Here is a 22,536-nt window from a genome sequence, read left to right as displayed (position 1 = left end):
TGTTGGACCGTTCAGAATGAGTCAGCATAAGGTTGACCTGTTGGTCCGTTCAGAATGAGTCAGCATAATGTTGACCTGTTGGACCGTTCAGAATGAGTCAGCATAATGTTGACCTGTTGGTCCATTCAGAATGAGTCAGCATAATGTTGACCTGTTGGACCGTTCAGAATGAGTCAGCATAATGTTGACCTGTTGGACCGTTCAGAATGAGTCAGCATAATGTTGACCTGTTGGTCCGTTCAGAATGAGTCAGCATAATGTTGACCTGTTGGTCCGTTCAGAATGAGTCAGCATAATGTTGACCTGTTGGACCGTTCAGAATGAGTCAGCATAATGTTGACCTGTTGGACCGTTCAGAATGAGTCAGCATAATGTTGACCTGTTGGTCCGTTCAGAATGAGTCAGCATAATGTTGACCTGTTGGACCGTTCAGAATGAGTCAGCATTACGTTTGACCTGTTGGACCGTTCAGAATGAGTCAGCATAATGTTGACCTGTTGGACCGTTCAGAATGAGTCAGCATAATGTTGACCTGTTGGTCCGTTCAGAATGAGTCAGCATTACGTTTGACCTGTTGGTCCGTTCAGAATGAGTCAGCATAATGTTGACCTGTTGGTCCGTTCAGAATGAGTCAGCATAATGTTGACCTGTTGGACCGTTCAGAATGAGTCAGCATAATGTTGACCTGTTGGACCGTTCAGAATGAGTCAGCATAATGTTGACCTGTTGGTCCGTTCAGAATGAGTCAGCATAATGTTGACCTGTTGGTCCGTTCAGAATGAGTCAGCATAATGTTGACCTGTTGGACCGTTCAGAATGAGTCAGCATAATGTTGACCTGTTGGACCGTTCAGAATGAGTCAGCATAATGTTGACCTGTTGGTCCGTTCAGAATGAGTCAGCATAATGTTGACCTGTTGGACCGTTCAGAATGAGTCAGCATAATGTTGACCTGTTGGTCCGTTCAGAATGAGTCAGCATAATGTTGACCTGTTGGACCGTTCAGAATGAGTCAGCATAATGTTGACCTGTTGGTCCGTTCAGAATGAGTCAGCATAATGTTGACCTGTTGGACCGTTCAGAATGAGTCAGCATAATGTTGACCTGTTGGACCGTTCAGAATGAGTCAGCATAATGTTGACCTGTTGGTCCGTTCAGAATGAGTCAGCATAATGTTGACCTGTTGGACCGTTCAGAATGAGTCAGCATAATGTTGACCTGTTGGACCGTTCAGAATGAGTCAGCATAATGTTGACCTGTTGGACCGTTCAGAATGAGTCAGCATTATGTTTGACCTGTTGGTCCGTTCAGAATGAGTCAGCATAATGTTGACCTGTTGGTCCGTTCAGAATGAGTCAGCATAATGTTGACCTGTTGGACCGTTCAGAATGAGTCAGCATAATGTTGACCTGTTGGACCGTTCAGAATGAGTCAGCATAATGTTGACCTGTTGGACCGTTCAGAATGAGTCAGCATAATGTTGACCTGTTGGTCCGTTCAGAATGAGTCAGCATAATGTTGACCTGTTGGTCCGTTCAGAATGAGTCAGCATAATGTTGACCTGTTGGTCCGTTCAGAATGAGTCAGCATTACGTTTGACCTGTTGGTCCGTTCAGAATGAGTCAGCATAATGTTGACCTGTTGGTCCGTTCAGAATGAGTCAGCATAATGTTGACCTGTTGGTCCATTCAGAATGAGTCAGCATAATGTTGACCTGTTGGACCGTTCAGAATGAGTCAGCATAATGTTGACCTGTTGGTCCGTTCAGAATGAGTCAGCATAATGTTGACCTGTTGGTCCGTTCAGAATGAGTCAGCATAATGTTAACCTGTTGGACCGTTCAGAATGAGTCAGCATAATGTTGACCTGTTGGTCCGTTCAGAATGAGTCAGCATAATGTTGACCTGTTGGACCGTTCAGAATGAGTCAGCATAATGTTGACCTGTTGGACCGTTCAGAATGAGTCAGCATAATGTTGACCTGTTGGTCCATTCAGAATGAGTCAGCATAATGTTGACCTGTTGGTCCATTCAGAATGAGTCAGCATAATGTTGACCTGTTGGACCGTTCAGAATGAGTCAGCATAATGTTGACCTGTTGGTCCGTTCAGAATGAGTCAGCATAATGTTGACCTGTTGGTCCGTTCAGAATGAGTCAGCATAATGTTGACCTGTTGGTCCATTCAGAATGAGTCAGCATAATGTTGACCTGTTGGTCCGTTCAGAATGAGTCAGCATAATGTTGACCTGTTGGACCATTCAGAATGAGTCAGCATAATGTTGACCTGTTGGTCCGTTCAGAATGAGTCAGCATAATGTTAACCTGTTGGTCCGTTCAGAATGAGTCAGCATAATGTTGACCTGTTGGTCCGTTCAGAATGAGTCAGCATAATGTTGACCTGTTGGACCATTCAGAATGAGTCAGCATAATGTTGACCTGTTGGTCCGTTCAGAATGAGTCAGCATAAGGTTGACCTGTTGGTCCGTTCAGAATGAGTCAGCATAATGTTAACCTGTTGGACCGTTCAGAATGAGTCAGCATAATGTTGACCTGTTGGTCCGTTCAGAATGAGTCAGCATAATGTTGACCTGTTGGACCGTTCAGAATGAGTCAGCATAATGTTGACCTGTTGGTCCATTCAGAATGAGTCAGCATAATGTTGACCTGTTGGACCGTTCAGAATGAGTCAGCATAATGTTGACCTGTTGGTCCGTTCAGAATGAGTCAGCATAATGTTGACCTGTTGGTCCGTTCAGAATGAGTCAGCATAATGTTGACCTGTTGGACCGTTCAGAATGAGTCAGCATAATGTTGACCTGTTAGACCGTTCAGAATGAGTCAGCATAATGTTGACCTGTTGGACCGTTCAGAATGAGTCAGCATAATGTTGACCTGTTGGTCCATTCAGAATGAGTCAGCATAATGTTGACCTGTTGGACCATTCAGAATGAGTCAGCATAATGTTGACCTGTTGGACCGTTCAGAATGAGTCAGCATAATGTTGACCTGTTGGTCCGTTCAGAATGAGTCAGCATAATGTTGACCTGTTGGACCGTTCAGAATGAGTCAGCATAATGTTGACCTGTTGGACCGTTCAGAATGAGTCAGCATAATGTTGACCTGTTGGTCCGTTCAGAATGAGTCAGCATAATGTTGACCTGTTGGTCCGTTCAGAATGAGTCAGCATAATGTTGACCTGTTAGACCGTTCAGAATGAGTCAGCATAATGTTGACCTGTTGGACCGTTCAGAATGAGTCAGCATAATGTTGACCTGTTGGTCCATTCAGAATGAGTCAGCATAATGTTGACCTGTTGGACCATTCAGAATGAGTCAGCATAATGTTGACCTGTTGGACCGTTCAGAATGAGTCAGCATAATGTTGACCTGTTGGTCCATTCAGAATGAGTCAGCATAATGTTGACCTGTTGGACCGTTCAGAATGAGTCAGCATAATGTTGACCTGTTGGTCCGTTCAGAATGAGTCAGCATAATGTTGACCTGTTGGTCCGTTCAGAATGAGTCAGCATAATGTTGACCTGTTGGTCCGTTCAGAATGAGTCAGAATAATGTTGACCTGTTGGTCCATTCAGAATGAGTCAGCATAATGTTGTTCTGTTGGTCCGTTCAGAATGAGTCAGCATAATGTTGACCTGTTGGTCCGTTCAGAATGAGTCAGCATAATGTTGACCTGTTGGACCGTTCAGAATGAGTCAGCATTACGTTTGACCTGTTGGTCCGTTCAGAATGAGTCAGCATTACGTTTGACCTGTTGGTCCATTCAGAATGAGTCAGCATAATGTTGTTCTGTTGGTCCGTTCAGAATGAGTCAGCATAATGTTGACCTGTTGGACCGTTCAGAATGAGTCAGCATAATGTTGACCTGTTGGACCGTTCAGAATGAGTCAGCATAATGTTGACCTGTTGGACCGTTCAGAATGAGTCAGCATAATGTTGACCTGTTGGACCGTTCAGAATGAGTCAGCATAATGTTGACCTGTTGGTCCATTCAGAATGAGTCAGCATAATGTTGACCTGTTGGACCGTTCAGAATGAGTCAGCATAATGTTGACCTGTTGGACCGTTCAGAATGAGTCAGCATAATGTTGACCTGTTGGTCCATTCAGAATGAGTCAGCATAATGTTGACCTGTTGGTCCATTCAGAATGAGTCAGCATAATGTTGACCTGTTGGTCCGTTCAGAATGAGTCAGCATAATGTTGACCTGTTGGTCCATTCAGAATGAGTCAGCATAATGTTGTTCTGTTGGTCCGTTCAGAATGAGTCAGCATAATGTTGACCTGTTGGTCCGTTCAGAATGAGTCAGCATAATGTTGACCTGTTGGACCGTTCAGAATGAGTCAGCATTACGTTTGACCTGTTGGTCCGTTCAGAATGAGTCAGCATTACGTTTGACCTGTTGGTCCATTCAGAATGAGTCAGCATAATGTTGTTCTGTTGGTCCGTTCAGAATGAGTCAGCATAATGTTGACCTGTTGGTCCGTTCAGAATGAGTCAGCATAATGTTGACCTGTTGGACCGTTCAGAATGAGTCAGCATAATGTTGACCTGTTGGACCGTTCAGAATGAGTCAGCATTACGTTTGACCTGTTGGTCCGTTCAGAATGAGTCAGCATTACGTTTGACCTGTTGGTCCATTCAGAATGAGTCAGCATAATGTTGTTCTGTTGGTCCGTTCAGAATGAGTCAGCATAATGTTGACCTGTTGGACCGTTCAGAATGAGTCAGCATAATGTTGACCTGTTGGACCGTTCAGAATGAGTCAGCATAATGTTGACCTGTTGGACCGTTCAGAATGAGTCAGCATAATGTTGACCTGTTGGTCCATTCAGAATGAGTCAGCATAATGTTGACCTGTTGGACCGTTCAGAATGAGTCAGCATAATGTTGACCTGTTGGTCCATTCAGAATGAGTCAGCATAATGTTGACCTGTTGGTCCATTCAGAATGAGTCAGCATAATGTTGACCTGTTGGTCCATTCAGAATGAGTCAGCATAATGTTGACCTGTTGGTCCATTCAGAATGAGTCAGCATAATGTTGACCTGTTGGACCGTTCAGAATGAGTCAGCATAATGTTGACCTGTTGGACCGTTCAGAATGAGTCAGCATAATGTTGACCTGTTGGTCCGTTCAGAATGAGTCAGCATAATGTTGACCTGTTGGTCCGTTCAGAATGAGTCAGCATAATGTTGACCTGTTGGACCGTTCAGAATGAGTCAGCATAATGTTGACCTGTTGGACCGTTCAGAATGAGTCAGCATAATGTTGACCTGTTGGTCCATTCAGAATGAGTCAGCATAATGTTGACCTGTTGGTCCATTCAGAATGAGTCAGCATAATGTTGACCTGTTGGTCCGTTCAGAATGAGTCAGCATAATGTTGACCTGTTGGACCGTTCAGAATTCAGAATGAGTCAGCATAATGTTGACCTGTTGGACCGTTCAGAATGAGTCAGCATAATGTTGACCTGTTGGTCCATTCAGAATGAGTCAGCATAATGTTGACCTGTTGGTCCATTCAGAATGAGTCAGCATAATGTTGACCTGTTGGACCGTTCAGAATGAGTCAGCATAATGTTGACCTGTTGGACCGTTCAGAATGAGTCAGCATAATGTTGACCTGTTGGACCATTCAGAATGAGTCAGCGTTAGTTTGACCTGTTGGACCGTTCAGAATGAGTCAGCATAATGTTGACCTGTTGGTCCGTTCAGAATGAGTCAGCATAATGTTGACCTGTTGGTCCGTTCAGAATGAGTCAGCATAATGTTGACCTGTTGGTCCGTTCAGAATGAGTCAGCATAATGTTGACCTGTTGGTCCGTTCAGAATGAGTCAGCATAATGTTGACCTGTTGGTCCGTTCAGAATGAGTCAGCATAATGTTGACCTGTTGGACCGTTCAGAATGAGTCAGCATAATGTTGACCTGTTGGTCCGTTCAGAATGAGTCAGCATAATGTTGACCTGTTGGACCGTTCAGAATGAGTCAGCATAATGTTGACCTGTTGGTCCATTCAGAATGAGTCAGCATAATGTTGTTCTGTTGGTCCGTTCAGAATGAGTCAGCATAATGTTGACCTGTTGGTCCGTTCAGAATGAGTCAGCATAATGTTGACCTGTTGGTCCATTCAGAATGAGTCAGCATAATGTTGACCTGTTGGACCGTTCAGAATGAGTCAGCATAATGTTGACCTGTTGGTCCATTCAGAATGAGTCAGCATAATGTTGTTCTGTTGGTCCGTTCAGAATGAGTCAGCATAATGTTGACCTGTTGGTCCGTTCAGAATGAGTCAGCATAATGTTGACCTGTTGGACCGTTCAGAATGAGTCAGCATAATGTTGACCTGTTGGACCGTTCAGAATGAGTCAGCATAATGTTGACCTGTTGGTCCGTTCAGAATGAGTCAGCATAATGTTGACCTGTTGGACCGTTCAGAATGAGTCAGCATAATGTTGTTCTGTTGGTCCGTTCAGAATGAGTCAGCATAATGTTGACCTGTTGGACCATTCAGAATGAGTCAGCATAATGTTGACCTGTTGGACCGTTCAGAATGAGTCAGCATAATGTTGACCTGTTGGTCCGTTCAGAATGAGTCAGCATAATGTTGACCTGTTGGACCGTTCAGAATGAGTCAGCATAATGTTGACCTGTTGGACCGTTCAGAATGAGTCAGCATAATGTTGACCTGTTGGTCCGTTCAGAATGAGTCAGCATAATGTTGACCTGTTGGTCCATTCAGAATGAGTCAGCATAATGTTGACCTGTTGGACCGTTCAGAATGAGTCAGCATAATGTTGACCTGTTGGTCCGTTCAGAATGAGTCAGCATAATGTTGACCTGTTGGTCCGTTCAGAATGAGTCAGCATAATGTTGACCTGTTGGACCATTCAGAATGAGTCAGCATAATGTTGACCTGTTGGTCCGTTCAGAATGAGTCAGCATAATGTTGACCTGTTGGTCCGTTCAGAATGAGTCAGCATAATGTTGACCTGTTGGTCCGTTCAGAATGAGTCAGCATAATGTTGACCTGTTGGACCATTCAGAATGAGTCAGCATAATGTTGACCTGTTGGACCGTTCAGAATGAGTCAGCATAATGTTGACCTGTTGGTCCATTCAGAATGAGTCAGCATAATGTTGACCTGTTGGTCCGTTCAGAATGAGTCAGCATAATGTTGACCTGTTGGACCGTTCAGAATGAGTCAGCATAATGTTCTAAGGTTGCTGTTGATCACGTTTCCCCTCTGGGAATTACCCATGTGGTTATTATTGACCAATGAGATTTCACTTATTCCACTCTATAAGAAAATATATAAAGTAACAAACAAACCAAGTACCAGAGAGAGCGAGAGAGAGAGAGAGAGAGAGAGAGAGAGAGAGAGAGAGAGAGAGAGAGAGAGAGAGAGAGAGAGAGAGAGAGAGAGAGAGAGAGAGAGAGAGAGAGAGAGAGAGAGAGAGAGAGAGAGAGAGAGAGAGAGAGAGAGAGAGAGGGAGGGAGGGAGGGAGGGAGGGGGAGGGAGGGAGGGAGGGAGGGAGGGAGAGGGAGGGAGGGAGGGAGAGAGAGGGGAATTGCGTTAATAAGACATCCACACAGAGGGGGAGACTATATGCCTCAATGAGGATTAGGGATGCACCGATCCGGCTTTTTGGCATTCGATACCGATTTCGATACATGGGGGTCCAGTATCTGCCGATACAGAGTACCGATCCGATACCCCCCACAAAGAAACGTAATAACCTATTAAGCTGTATGCCTCACTGTGTGGAGTCTGGAATCATTATTTTGTGTAAGGCAACATCAAGGCTTGACTTAAACATTACTTTCCCAACTTTGTAAAACAAAATGTAACAAACACAGATATAAATGCACTGAATTATTTATTAAATAACTGTGCAACAATTAGACCAGGTTAATGTGTGCGCAGGCTAGCCTGGCTGCATTCCACATGTTATACTGTCAATACTACACTGCTGTGTCACAGAGGAGGTAGAGTTGTTTTCATACTGTAATTACACATAATTATCGGATCGGATCGGATCATGGATCGGCCACCGATCCGATACCCGATCTAGAATTTTAGCCTGGATCGGCGCCGATCTCCGATACGAGTATCGGATCGGTGCATCCCTAATGAGGATGTTGATATTAGACCATTCCTGTGAATGAATGTCATGTCCCTATAAACAGAATGAATGCCATGTCCCTATAAACAGAATGAATGTCATGTCCCTATAAACAGTACGACGGCTGCTACAGTCTACACTAACATTATGTGTAATCTATTTTCTGATATGTTTCTTATTATTTGCATAATGGTGTTATTATGTTTTATAATAAGTGCCTCTAATAGATGGATACTCCACCTGAGTTCAAACAATTGTAGGTTCATGAGTTGTAAACTCGTTATTTAAAGGTATATTCAGTGATTTCACTTAATTCAAATATCACTTATTTTTTTGTTTTGTTGTGATAATCCTCCCTACTATAGAGTGTGCTGACCATATAAGGAGTTCCTCCCTGTCCCCAGTTAACCCCTGGGGGTCAAAAAACCTTAGGTTTCGTTTTTGACTCTCTATCCTGATTGGACGAAAGGCTGGGTCCCACAGCCAAAAACGAAACCTAATGTTTTTGAGTGAAATCACTGAATATACCTTTAATGGTCCTTGAAACATCCTTTTGTGCAGATTCAGAATAATTGTAATGGGATCAACTTGATATGCAGGTTTTTTTCATGTTTTTTTCATGTTTCACGTTCCTTCCACAGAACCCAACGGTAAAGGACCTGATCGGCTTTGGCCTACAGGTGGCCAAAGGATGGAATATTTGGCCAGAAGAGGTTCGTGCACAGAGACCTGGCAGCGCGTAACTGCATGTGAGTGTGAAGGACCAGTGTTGTTCTTGGCATCAATCTTCTATTTTAGTTTTAGTCTTTGTCTTTTGAATAGTTTTCATTTAGTTTTAGTCACATTTTAGTCACCTGGAATGTTCTAGTGTTTAGTCTAGTTTTAGTCGACTAAATGTCATACGATTTTAGTCGACTAAATCTACAGTTGGTTTAGTCGACTAAAATGTGTTTTGACAGGCCTTGATGTCGTTGTAATGACATATTTTACACTTTGGTTGCATGCTGAAATTAGCAGATATACAATCTCACAACGTGAGATTGTATATCTGCTATTTTCAGCATGCAACCCAGCATAAAACTGGATCTCTTGTCCACTAGTCCCTTCCTAACATTTTAGTCTAGTTTTTATTTGTTGACGAAATTGTCAGTATATTTAGTCTTAGTTTTAGTCATCATAGCTTAGTTTTTATTTAGTTTTAGTCAGTGAAAAAAGGTAGTCGACAAACATTTTTCGTCTTAGTTTTAGTTGACGAAAACAACACTGTGAATGACAAAGGCTTTTGTTGCCAAATCTGTCTGAATAGAAGAAGTATAGACTATATAACCGTATTATTTAGGTTGGTTTTATTTCAATTGATGCTAGTCCACTATGCAGTGATATCTTGTTTGACTTTTTGTCATAGTTTTATTTTGTAGATTTGTATTTTCTCAACCACAAAGGTTACAGTACAGAATGTTTAGATAGAATGTTGTTTTGACAGATTCCAGGTTCATTGTTTAGCTGATATCCTTTTCTTTTTTTAGGCACTAGTAGTAGTACATTGTTCTCTCTGCATTCAATTTATGTGATTATTTACTTTGTTGTTTATCAACTACCGTTTAAGCTTACTCTGCTTATTATGATCTCGCTCTGGATAAGAGTGTCTGCTAAAAAGTAAATGACTAAATTGTAACTTGTAAGACAGGCGAGTGATTGGTGGTTAATGTCCTGTGACATACATGGATGGTTGTTGCAGGCTGGATGAGAACTTCACAGTGAAGGTTGCAGACTTCGGCATGGCGAGAGACGTCTTGGACAAGGAATACTACAGCATCCAGGACCACAAGAAGGCCAAGCTCCCGGTCAAGTGGATGGCCATTGAGAGCCTGCAGACACAGAAGTTCACCACCAAGTCTGATGTGGTAGGTTTACGTAATAATCCACTCACTGTACATTAAAATAATCTGTTCTGTATTTAAATGGTATACTCTACTGTTAACGCCCATCACAGTGGTCCTTTGTTCACCACCAAGTCTGATGTGGTAGGTTTATGTACGTAATAATCCACTCACTGTACATTGAAATAATCTGTTCTGTATTTAAATGCTATACTCTACTGTTAACGCCCATCACAGTGGTCCTTTGGGGTGCTGATGTGGGAGCTTCTGACCAGAGGTGCGAGCCCCTATCCTAACGTGGACCCCTATGACATCACCCATTACCTGTTGAAGGGACGTCGCCTTCTGCAGCCCCAGTTCTGTCCACATGCTCTGTAAGCGCCACACACACACACACACACACACACACACACACACACACACACACACACACACACACACACACACACACGTTGACATGAGTTGAAAAGTGGAGATACAAGTGTTCTGCCTGACAGTGGTGATTACGTCCTTCCTAGGCTTATTCATTCATTCAAGGTACTGTAAGTGATATATTTTTGTCAACATTTCTATATTCTGATAATAGTAATCATTGCTATAGTGTTTGTTCAGCAACAGGAGTCTCTCCAGCTCTTTAGTGAACAGAAAAAGCATTTTTAGGCAGGGATACCAATTTGATCCAATCAGGAGAAAGGATACACGATTAGGACATTTGAAGTGATGCCACAAAGAAGACGGCAGACAGAATTGGAAGTGGAACACTATCCATCTGATGCTGATAGATGGGTTCTCTCTCCCCAATGGATGAACACTATCCATCTGATGCTGATAGATGGGTTCTCTCTCCCCAATGGATGAACACTATCCATTTGATGCTGATAGATGGGTTCTCTCTCCCCAATGGATGAACTGGAACACTATCCATCTGATGCTGATAGATGGGTTCTCTCTCCCCAATGGATGAACACTATCCATCTGATGCTGATAGATGGGTTCTCTCTCCCCAATGGATGAACTGGAACACTATCCATCTGATGCTGATAGATGGGTTCTCTCTCCCCAATGGATGAACTGGAACACTATCCATCTGATGCTGATAGATGGGTTCTCTCTCCCCAATGGATGAACAATATCCATCTGATGCTGATAGATGGGTTCTCTCTCCCCAATGGATGAACACTATCCATCTGATGCTGATAGATGGGTTCTCTCTCCCCAATGGATGAACTGGAACACTATCCATCTGATGCTGATAGATGGGTTCTCTCTCCCCAATGGATGAACACTATCCATCTGATGCTGATAGATGGGTTCTCTCTCCCCAATGGATGAACACTATCCATCTGATGCTGATAGATGGGTTCTCTCTCCCCAATGGATGAACAATATCCATCTGATGCTGATAGATGGGTTCTCTCTCCCCAATGGATGAACTGGAACACTATACATGTGATGCTGATAGATGGGTTCTCTCTCCCCAATGGATGAACACTATCCATCTGATGCTGATAGATGGGTTCTCTCTCCCCAATGGATGAACTGGAACACTATACATGTGATGCTGATAGATGGGTTCTCTCTCCCCAATGGATGAACACTATCCATCTGATGCTGATAGATGGGTTCTCTCTCCCCAATGGATGAACTGGAACACTATCCATCTGATGCTGATAGATGGGTTCTCTCTCCCCAATGGATGAACTGGAACACTATACATGTGATGCTGATAGATGGGTTCTCTCTCCCCAATGGATGAACACTATCCATCTGATGCTGATAGATGGGTTCTCTCTCCCCAATGGATGAACTGGAACACTATCCATCTGATGCTGATAGATGGGTTCTCTCTCCCCAATGGATGAACTGGAACACTATACATGTGATGCTGATAGATGGGTTCTCTCTCCCCAATGGATGAACACTATCCATTTGATGCTGATAGATGGGTTCTCTCTCCCCAATGGATGAACTGGAACACTATCCATCTGATGCTGATAGATGGGTTCTCTCTCCCCAATGGATGAACACTATCCATCTGATGCTGATAGATGGGTTCTCTCTCCCCAATGGATGAACACTATCCATTTGATGCTGATAGATGGGTTCTCTCTCCCCAATGGATGAACTGGCAACCCAGATATTGATAAGAGCTGGAAAGAAATGATTACTATGAGAATATAGAGCTTTATATTTTCCTTTAGTTTCACAAATGTAGTTTAATGATATGATACAGTATAGTAATGTAGTATGTAAATGTAGTTTAATGATATGATACAGTATCATAATCATAATGTATCATAATGATATGATACAGTATAGCACTTTATAGTCAGCTTGCACAGAAATGTGTTTTGCGACCCAGCGGCCTTTTATGCAACACATATAAACACAATAAAATAAAATACAGTTACATACATAGAAACATAAGGGTTATGAGAACAAATAGTTTTAACCAATACATTTGATTACTTACACCACCTTTAATTAATTCCATTAACCCATTCTGGGCGGGAACCCCTTTTGGTGTTAGCACTATGTTATGCTTTAGCTATTGAAAAATAGCAGACCTACAAGCTCATAGCGCACCACTCGGTGGCGCGCTACGAGCTTGTAGGTCTGCTATTTTTGAAAAATCGAAGAACGACTGACATAGAAACATGGCTTTTTCAGAAAACTGTCGGGATGTAGAAGACATTTTTTTAAATCTGATCTCAGGTCAGAATGGGTTAATCCACTCTTTACAATTAATTAATTAATTAACCCATTCTGAACGGGAACCCATTTTGGTGTTATAGCATCATGTTATGCTTTAGCTATTGAAAAATAGCAGATCTACAAGCCACAGAGTGGCGCGCTATGTAGGTCTGCTATTTTTGAAAAAATCGAAGAACGACTGACATTTTTAAGAATCTGATCTCAGGTCAGAATGGGTTAATCAGACCAGTGTGTGTGTCCAGTGGAAACCTGGTATGAATCTGATCTCAGGTCAGAATGGGTTCATCAGACCAGTGTGTGTGTCCAGTGGAAACCTGGTATGAATCTGATCTCAGGTCAGAATGAATTAATCCACTCACTCACTGTGTTTTCCACCAGCTACATGATCATGCTCCAGTGCTGGGACCCGGAGCCAGAGTGCAGGCCTGACTTCCACAGCCTGGTGCAGGAGGTGGAGCAGATCCAATCCTACCTGGAAGGGGAGCACTACATCAGCCTGAGCAGTGTCACCTACATCAACCTGGACCAGCCCAAACCCTACCCTGCCCTCAGCGCCTCTGAGACCAACCTGGACCAGCCCAAACCCTACCCTGCCCTCAGCGCCTCTGAGACCAACCTGGACCAGCCCAAACCCTACCCTGCCCTCAGCGCCATCAACCTGGACCAGCCCAAACCCTACCCTGCCCTCAGCGCCTCTGCCGACGAGGCGGAGGCCTCAGACACTGACTGACTGACACAGGCTTCTGCACTGATGCTCAAGCTTTCTATTTTTTTATTTCATTCAAGGACCCCCAATTTGTGACGCATTATTAGACCACAGACGCTGTCTCTGGGACGCCAATCTACACTGTAAAATCCCCAGTGTTAATTTAACTCTGAGAGTGTACAAATGGAACCAAATGGATCCATAAGGGTAATTATGTACAAATGTAGCCAAATGAGGCTCCAGTTGTGCGCTCTCAGAGTTACAGTATAAGGCCATAAGGGTCCATTTGGCTTCAGTCGTTCACTCCCAGAGTTACAGGTCCCAACGGTCCATTTGGTGTTGAGAACCATAGTGGTCATATAGTACATATCCAGGTGGCCTTCCAAAGCCACAAAGCACCATGGGATGTGGAGTCCTGACTGAGACAGTCAAGAAGAGGCAAGAACGGTCATCAGAACAGACCTACCTGCACGAGGAGCTGAAAGCCTTTCTCTTTCTACGGATGTCTCTGTGGCTGAGCCCCTGAAGACCAAAATACTAATATCTCCCCAGGGCCAGAGGGATTCCCCTTTGTGCTAGTGTCCTTTCCCATGCGGGAGACCCAGGATGGTGTTACATTGGTACCGTGACCCAAATCGGTTTTCCCGGGTTGAGGGGAAGGTCAAAAATGGTAAATGGTACATGGTGCATTTATATAGAGATTTTATACAGAGATTGTGCATTACATTCACCCATTCATACACCGATGGCAGCGGAAACCATGCAAGGCACCAACTAGCACATCGGGAGCAATTAGGGGTTCAGTGTCTTGCTCAGGACACTTCGACAGTAACTCTGGGGGAGCCCAGGTTCGAACTGGCAACCTTACGGTTACCATCCAGGCACTCTACCCCTGAGCCACCGCCGCCCAAGGTCAAAGGTCAAAGGGGTTGATTGTAGCAGTGGAGTTGCTTAGAGCCTCTGCCTGAAGACCAAACGTGCCTTAAGACCAACAGTGTGTGAGACCCGGATTAGAGCCTCTGCCTGAAGACCAAACGTGTCTGAAAGCCTCTGCCTGAAGACCAAACGTGTCTGAAAGCCTCTGCCTGAAGACCAAACGTGTCTGAAAGCCTCTGCCTGAAGACCAAACGTGTCTGAAAGCCTCTGCCTGAAGACCAAACGTGTCTGAAAGCCTCTGCCTGAAGACCAAACGTGTCTGAAAGCCTCTGCCTGAAGACCAAACGTGTCTGAAAGCCTCTGCCTGAAGACCAAACGTGTCTGAAAGCCAACAGCGTGTGAGACCCGGATTCGTATCGAATCCCGCTCGTTACATTGCTGACCCGGATTGTATTTCCAAAGTTGTGTGTGTGTGTGGGGGGGGGGGGGGGGGGGTTTCTGATCTCTAAACCTTAAGCTTTATAAACTGATTGACTTTGGAGAGTTTTCTTTTCTTTTTTTTTGTCTATGGCACAAACCGCTGAATGTCTGACATGTTGGTGTGTATAATTGTTCTTAATCTGAAGAATATAAGAGACCAGGTTGATATTTAAGGATGGAAAATGAGACGAGCGTTTCAGCAAACATACAAAGATACACTGTACAGGCTTCCAGGTGAATACACAAGACTTCTCTAAATGACTTACTCTCAGGGGTCTATCCTTGTTTTTGAGGGGTGCTAGCCCCTCCTATGTCCAGCTCTGAGTGTCTGTGCAAACACAAACATTGAAGACAAAGGTGAGGACGCAAATTGTGATTGGCTGGAATGAGATGTGCTGTATGATGTTAACTTGATAAGAGTGCCCCTCACTTCACACAGGTGTGATTTCTATGTTATATTAAGTTATAGATGAAAGGTTTGGCCTGCTCGGACACAAAGGCATAGATACATTTTATAATTAAAAGCTCTATTAGAACATTTACACACACACACACACACACACACACACACACACACACACACACACACACACACACACACACACACACACACACACACACCTTTGTAACTGTAACTGAAGTCGCTGTATAACATAACACCAACCTACATTAGCAGCAATGAAGCCACATTTATATTTTGTTGTGTGCCGTCATGAACCTACAAGCTCACAACGCAACACCTTGTAGATCGGCTATTTTCAGCCATTTTCAGACACCACTGTATGACAAAGCATTCAATTTAAAATGAATCAAACAATAGAGACCCAACAAGTAGGTTTTCCGATGCCTGGATGCACCACTAGAGGGAAACCAAGACCTAGTGCTCTGCACCACAGCATAAACTAATGACACACACAGCAGCATACTATGCAGCAGTGACTCAATCTTTTTAACCCATTCTGACCTGAGATCAGATTCATACGAGGTTTCCACTGGACACACACACTGGTCTGATTAACCCATTCTGACCTGAGATCAGATTCATACGAGGTTTCCACTGGACACACACACTGGTCTGATTAACCCATTCTGACCTGAGATCAGATTCATACGAGGTTTCCACTGGACACACACTGGTCTGATTAACCCATTCTGACCTCAGATCAGATTAAAAAAAATGTCCGTCGTTCTTCGATTTTTCAATAAATAGCAGACCTACAAGCTCATAGCGTGGAACATTCCACTTAACTTGTGTACTCTGTCCGCCATGACGAATTTGTTCCAGTTTAGCAATGGAGATTATCTCGTTGAGCCATCTCTTGAAACATGGAGAAGTTGGAGACTTCCAGTTTATCAGTATACCTTTTTTTTGCAGCAACCATACCTGCCTTATTAGCCTTAACCCGTTCTGACCTGAGATCAGATTCATACAAGGTTTCCACTGGACACACACTGGTCTGATTATAACCCATTCTGACCTGAGATCAGAGTCTAAAAATGTCAGTCGTTCTTTGATTCTTTTCAAAAATAGCAGACCTACAAGCTCGTAGCGCGCCACTCGGTGGCGCGCTACGAGCTTGTAGATCTGCTATTTTTCAATAGCTAAAGCATAACATGATGCCGACACCAAAATGGCTGCCCGTTCAGAATGGGTTAAGGATCTGTTTTTGGTGGGAAGGAGTTAAGGGCCCCTGTCTCTTCAGAGCAAGCAAATATTGCTAAACAGGAACTGGCTGAATATCCTTTCCCAGGATCCTTTCTGGACTCTGGAGAACCAATTCAATATACAGTATTTACTCAGAAATTGGTAATTACAATAAGTACAGGACACTGCCAGAAAGTATGTGACAGAACCAGTCAGAACCAGCGCTGTAGCATTTAAGCAGTAGCGCAGATGATTTAAAGAAAAACATTTTATTTATTTTTTTCTATTTTTTGAGTATGCATGGTGCTTGCTATTGGATTGGTTTGTGACACATTGTGAGCTTGTAGATCAGCTATTTTTGGCTATAATGTTCCCCCCCAGACTATGGATGCTGTGCATGTCTGGGCAGACATTACAGTATCAACATCAGATTCTCTAGGGCTTATTGTACTGTGTGTGCACCGCTGTGCAGGGCTTTTTGTTATTTGAAATTTGAATGTGTTTTTAAAAAAATGTGAAAAAACAAACAAACAAAGAAAAACATTCACCTGTACATGCAGTAGCTAACTGTTCCCAAGAAAAAAATATGATTAGGGTTCTGTTTTTCAGTCTTGGGTTTTATAAGCATTCCATTTTCACACTATCCTCACATAACATTGAGCTGATGTTACAGGATATGTAGTAATTATTTCACACAGGACAGCAGCCGCTAAAGATAACACAATAAAAGGTCTCCCTTGTCTCGTTTTCCTACATGTTGTATCCTCAGCCTTATTGAATACTGATTCTGATTATTATTAAAGACTGATGCTTTAATTAAACACCTCAAAATCACACAAATCCTACCACACTCTTACCCAGGGGGGCAGTCAGACAGATATTTTGTGAAGCCACTAAGGAAATCGTAGTTCATATAATGGCCTGTTGTGGCGCTGTCACTGGACCCAAAAAAACCCCATAGCCCCATAGAAGTCCATGTATTTGGGCCCAACTTCACCTAGACTGTATTACCTTAATACACATGGTCATGAATACTTTCTGCTTCCATTCACTATAGTTTAAAGTCTCATTTCTGATGTCATAATATTCTTTTTGGAAAATTATGGTCCCATTTATAAAAAAAATGACCATAAAGTCGCGTATGTTCTGAGGGGCGTGGCTACCGTTACAGTCTCGTTGTCTGGGCCAGCCAATGGCCAGCTGGGCCCAAACGGAGCCAGCCAATGGCCAGCTGGGCCCAAACGGATCTAGAAAGATGGCGACTAAAGGTCATTACACACTGGCGAATTAGCGACGCGATGCGAATAAGCGATCTGAAAATGCGAAATATTGCATGTTGCAGTTCGCCTGCGAATCTCTGCAAAATACGACACCAGAGCGAACAAATAAAAGCGAAAACGGTCGCATTTTCGCACATTCGCACATTCGCCACTGATGTGGAAGCTTGCATGGACTTCAATTGTTTTTTTTTAAATGCGAATTATTCGCACGAATATATCGCGTCGCCAATTCGCCAGTGTGTAATGACCTTTACAGTGCAGGAATAACGGGCTTCATTTTACGTCCATGTTAGACCCGGGGAACGCTTTGTCCATATTTTTTACAGTCTATGCTCTTACCACACCACATCAAGATGCTATTCTGATTGTGTTTATCACATATGGCGAGTTCACACTACAACATCTTAGTGTCAAAGCAAAGCCCCAAACAGGGGTTCTCTCCCTGAGGTTTTGCTCGATTGTGATTGAATGCTTTGAGTTGGTCATTTGGGTCCATTGTGCCACATATGCTGCTCATGTTGTGCTGCTGAAACCCACCGGCCTAAACATTCCATCTACTTTGTTATGAGATGCTTTTCTGCATGCCTTAATTGGACTGGTTGTACTTGTAACACGTTATTTGAGTTACTGTTGCCCTTCTGTCAGTTCCAACAAGTCTGGCCATTATTTTCTGACTTTAATACCAGCAAAGCATTTTCCTACACAGAACTCATGGGCGGAGGGGGGGGGGGGGGGGGCACTGCACCCCCTGGCAAAAAAACAAAAAACTAAACTTTTCTTTTTTTTAAACTTAACTTCTGTCTTCTGACTGTAGTTTGTAATCATCTCTCTTATCACTCTCTTATCATGATATGATGACTCGCTGTACGGCTGTAGTGCATGTGTGTATGTGTGTGAGCTGCTGTACTACCTAAATAACTCATTTTTAGGGGTTAGGGCATTGTAAAAACGCTAAAATAATAAAATAATGGTCAAAAGAATCTGACCTGACCCCCAGGGGTCCTTTGGGTGGTTCCAGTCGGCCCCCAGCAACATTAATCTAATATAGCATCAAAATCAGTTTATCCCATTCTGACCGGGAACCCATTTTGGTGTTAGCATCATGTCATGCTTTAGCTATTGAAAAGTAGCAGACCTACAAGCTCATAGCGCGCCACCGAGTGGCGCGCTATGAGCTTGTAGGTCTGCTATTTTTTTTTTTATCGAAGAACGACTGACATTTTTTAGAATCTGATCTCAGGTCAGAATGGGTTCATCAGACCAGTGTGTGTCCAGTGGAAACCTCGTTATGAATCTGATCTCATGTCAGAATGGGTTAACCACTTTAACCCAGTTTTATGCTTATGGCTATTCGAAAATAGACGATATACAAACTCACAGCCTTTGAGAATTGTGACAAAGTTTGAATAACTATAAGTAACGACAAACAAATCTTGTCTCTTCAGATAGGGATCCATGGCCAAATAATGCATCATGAATGTGGGATCCTTGAGTTTGTGAATCACTGCCATAGATGTGCAGATGAGGGGATGATAAAAGGCATGGTGGGAGCAGCATGGATGCAGCTCTGAGCTCTGAGCCTCCCCCATGCTCTGAGCTCTGAGCTCTGAGCCTCCCCATGCAGACACAAACATTCTGAAAGACTCTGTCAGCTCAGCCTAGAATGGAAAGTACCCCCTCCTGCCCCATCTGTCTATCCAGTGCAATATAGTCCCTATATGAATAATTGAAAGACCCAAAGAAGGAATTGTGTGTGTGTGTGTGTGTGTGTGTGTGTGTGTGTGTGTGTGTGTGTGTGTGTGTGTGTGTGTGTGTGTGTGCATGTGCGCGGGCGCTCGTGCGTGCGTGCGTATTTTAAAATGGATTTCCTAGTTACAGGGAACAATGTCCTTAGGGAATGATGCCCATCTGGAACGATGCTCTTTGGTAACGATGCCCGTTGGGGCCCGTTGGGGCCCCTCTGGTTATGCCATGCCCGTTGGGGCCCCTCTGGTTATGCCATATCTGTTTCTGTGTAAGCCATGCCCAAATATGTATAGCCAGGCCAGTCTACTGTATGACATCAGTACTGACATCATACTGATGACTCTATGTGGATTAGCAGTTTCATCTACATTTCTGGAGAAACCGCTGTTCGCGGTGAGCCACTGGGAACAAAGCCAGTTCAGACCAAAATAATTTCCATATTTTTTGAAGTACTTATGCTGTTACAGTTACACCACAGAGACAAGTCACCACCGGTAAGTACTGTGACATTTTGAGGTACTTTTCTCAAGTCTCTCTCCCTCCCTCCCTCCCTCTCTCTCTCTCTCTCTCTCTCCCTCCCTCCCTCCCTCCCTCCCTCCCTCTCTCTCTCTCTCTCTCTCTCTCTCTCTCTCTCTCTCTCTCTCTCTCTCTCTCTCTCTCTCTCTCTCTCTCTCTCTCTCCCTCCCTCCCTCCCTCCCTCCCTCCCTCTCTCTCTCCCTCTCTCTCTGTCGTCCTCAGATGAACCTTCCGTCATACACCTAAATGGTAAATGGTGCATTTATATAGCGCCTTTATCCAAAGCGCTTTACATAGTTTCTGCATTACATTCACCCATTCATACACCGATTGCAGCAGAAACGATGCAAGGCACCAACTAGCACATCGGGAGCAATCAGGGGTTCAGTGTCTTGCCCAAGGACACTTTGACATGTAGACAGGAGGAGGAGCCGGGATTCGAACCGCCGACCCATGGATCATTGGACGACCTGCTCTACCTCCTGAGCCACAGTCGCCCTGCCATGTTGAGGACCAACACAGGTGTTTCAATTTGTCTGATTGGTGTAGAACAAATGTATTGTTTTAAACACCTGTTTGGTCCTCAACATGGCAGGTTTTACTACATTTGAATATGTGGGACGTCACCGATCACAAGGATGCTGACATATAAGCCGTTACTGCATTAATAAAACATATTTAAAATCGTGTTTGAAATGACCAAACCAGCCTACCGATGATGTCACTGGTAGGCAGGTTTCTGAACGGTCCACAGCCCACCTCTGAGACTGTACAGGGCTGTATTTTGTGTGTCTTAAGTACCAGGTCTTATTCCCTAACTTGAGTAAACTAAAGACCTGGAGGCGTAATCAATGCTCTTTGGCCACTCACAATAGCCAAATGGCATTGATCACGCCTCCAGGTCTTTAGTTTACTCAAGTTAGGGAATAAGACCTGGTACTTAAGACACGCAAAATACAGCCCTAGAGTGAATAGACATAAATGGTGGACGAATGATATGAAGGTAAGTGCTGGGTGAAGTTGCACTTTGACTGGACCCTCTTAATGGAATACTAGAGTGAACATCAAAGGCCTGTGCAGATGGTCATAATATGTTCATGTGCGTCAAGTTTACATGAAGGAGAATTATTTACAGACGCCATAAATCAGTTTCCACGTGGCCAGTATTACTACAGCAATATTACTTTGTAACTAGTTAAGTAATATTGCAATATTATTGATTTACTCACTAACTGAAACTGATCACAATTGCCTTTGACAGAGAAGCTTATAATTTATACTCTCTCGTAGCACGCGGTTGTCCCATTCGGGAAAACAACCAAACAAACAGATCAACAGTGCGAGTTATCAACATGTTGAGATGCTATGCTTTTCTGCCTTCTAGATACAGTAATGTAATGTAACTAGTACTTGTAGTACCGGTATGTGAAAGTTGGAGAAATGAGTTGGAAAGACTTATTTGACACTTCTCAAGGCTTAGGTATAAATGTATTCCAAAAAGTTGAATATCAAAGGAATGGGTGACGGGGGATATATGAAGGGAGACGGACGGATCTGTTCTGTCTGCCTTAGGACATTTAAAGTGAGTGTGGGTCTACGTGCACCTAGTGAAAGGGTGTGTGCTACGTGCACCTTAGTGAAAGGGTGTGTGCTACGTGCACCTTAGTGAAAGGGTGTGTGCTACGTGCACCTTAGTGAAAGGGTGTGTGCATTCTGAGTTCAATAGAGAAGCCTGGATCTGGTTTGTTCTGACCTTATTTGGAAAGTGCAGGTGAACGGGTTCCTGTGCATGAGAGTATAGCCTGCCCTACAAGTGTGTGTGTGTGTGTGTGTGTGTGTGTGTGTGTGTGTGTGTGTGTGTGTGTGTGTGTGTGTGTGTGTGTGTGTGTGCGTGTGTGCGTGCGTGCGTGTGTGCGTGCGTGCGTACGTTCATTGATATCGCCCATGTGATCCATGGGGTCCGGGGTAAAACATAGGTAAGTATGTAATATATTACATACTCTTGCTACCAAGTAAATAATAATTCTATACCTTCCTGCAGGCTCTATTCAAATCATAGACGTAGCCCATATTTCAACAGCCTTTTAGCTTCTAATGAGAGTGTGATTGTGATTGGAGATTCTTCTAATGAGAGTGTGATTGTGATTGGAGATTCTTCTAATGAGAGTGTGATTGTGATTGGAGATTCTTCTAATGAGAGTGTGATTGTGATTGGAGATTCTTCTAATGAGAGTGTGATGGTGATTGGAGATTCTTCTAATGAGAGTGTGATTGTGATTGGAGATTCTTCTAATGAGAGTGTGATTGTGATTGGAGATTCTTCTAATGAGAGTGTGACTGTGATTGGAGATTGCTGGAACATGATTCATAAGATGCTGACACAACATCTGTGTGCACTGGAGGGAGCTTTTAGAACGGCAGAGCTTATTTCAGCCTACTCTGTGAATATCCTCTGGATATTATAGCACTGTATGTTATACAGTAGATGGAACACAATGAGTCTGAGAACAATGTATATGTTGTGTTACATAACCTGATTGTTATTGTCTT

General features: G+C 43.5%; 1 pseudogene across 1 annotated transcript in view; it reads left to right on the top strand.

Annotated features, from left to right (window-relative positions):
* Positions 1–13,467, top strand: part of LOC310863080 (macrophage-stimulating protein receptor-like) — a 58,863-nt pseudogene extending 45,396 nt beyond the window's left edge. The window contains exons 19-22 of the transcript XR_014571059.1: positions 8,784–8,891; positions 9,881–10,046; positions 10,260–10,396; positions 13,116–13,467. The product of XR_014571059.1 is annotated as a macrophage-stimulating protein receptor-like (transcript). The remainder of the gene's footprint in view (positions 1–8,783; positions 8,892–9,880; positions 10,047–10,259; positions 10,397–13,115) is intronic.
* The last annotated feature ends 9,069 nt before the right edge of the window (positions 13,468–22,536 follow it).

The sequence above is a fragment of the Protomyctophum parallelum genome (assembly GCF_964188405.1).
Source record: "Protomyctophum parallelum genome assembly, chromosome: 8".
In the NCBI taxonomy this organism is placed as follows: domain Eukaryota; kingdom Metazoa; phylum Chordata; class Actinopteri; order Myctophiformes; family Myctophidae; genus Protomyctophum; species Protomyctophum parallelum.
Note: the sequence above shows the minus strand (reverse complement) of the source record. Positions and strands in the feature narration are given on the sequence as shown.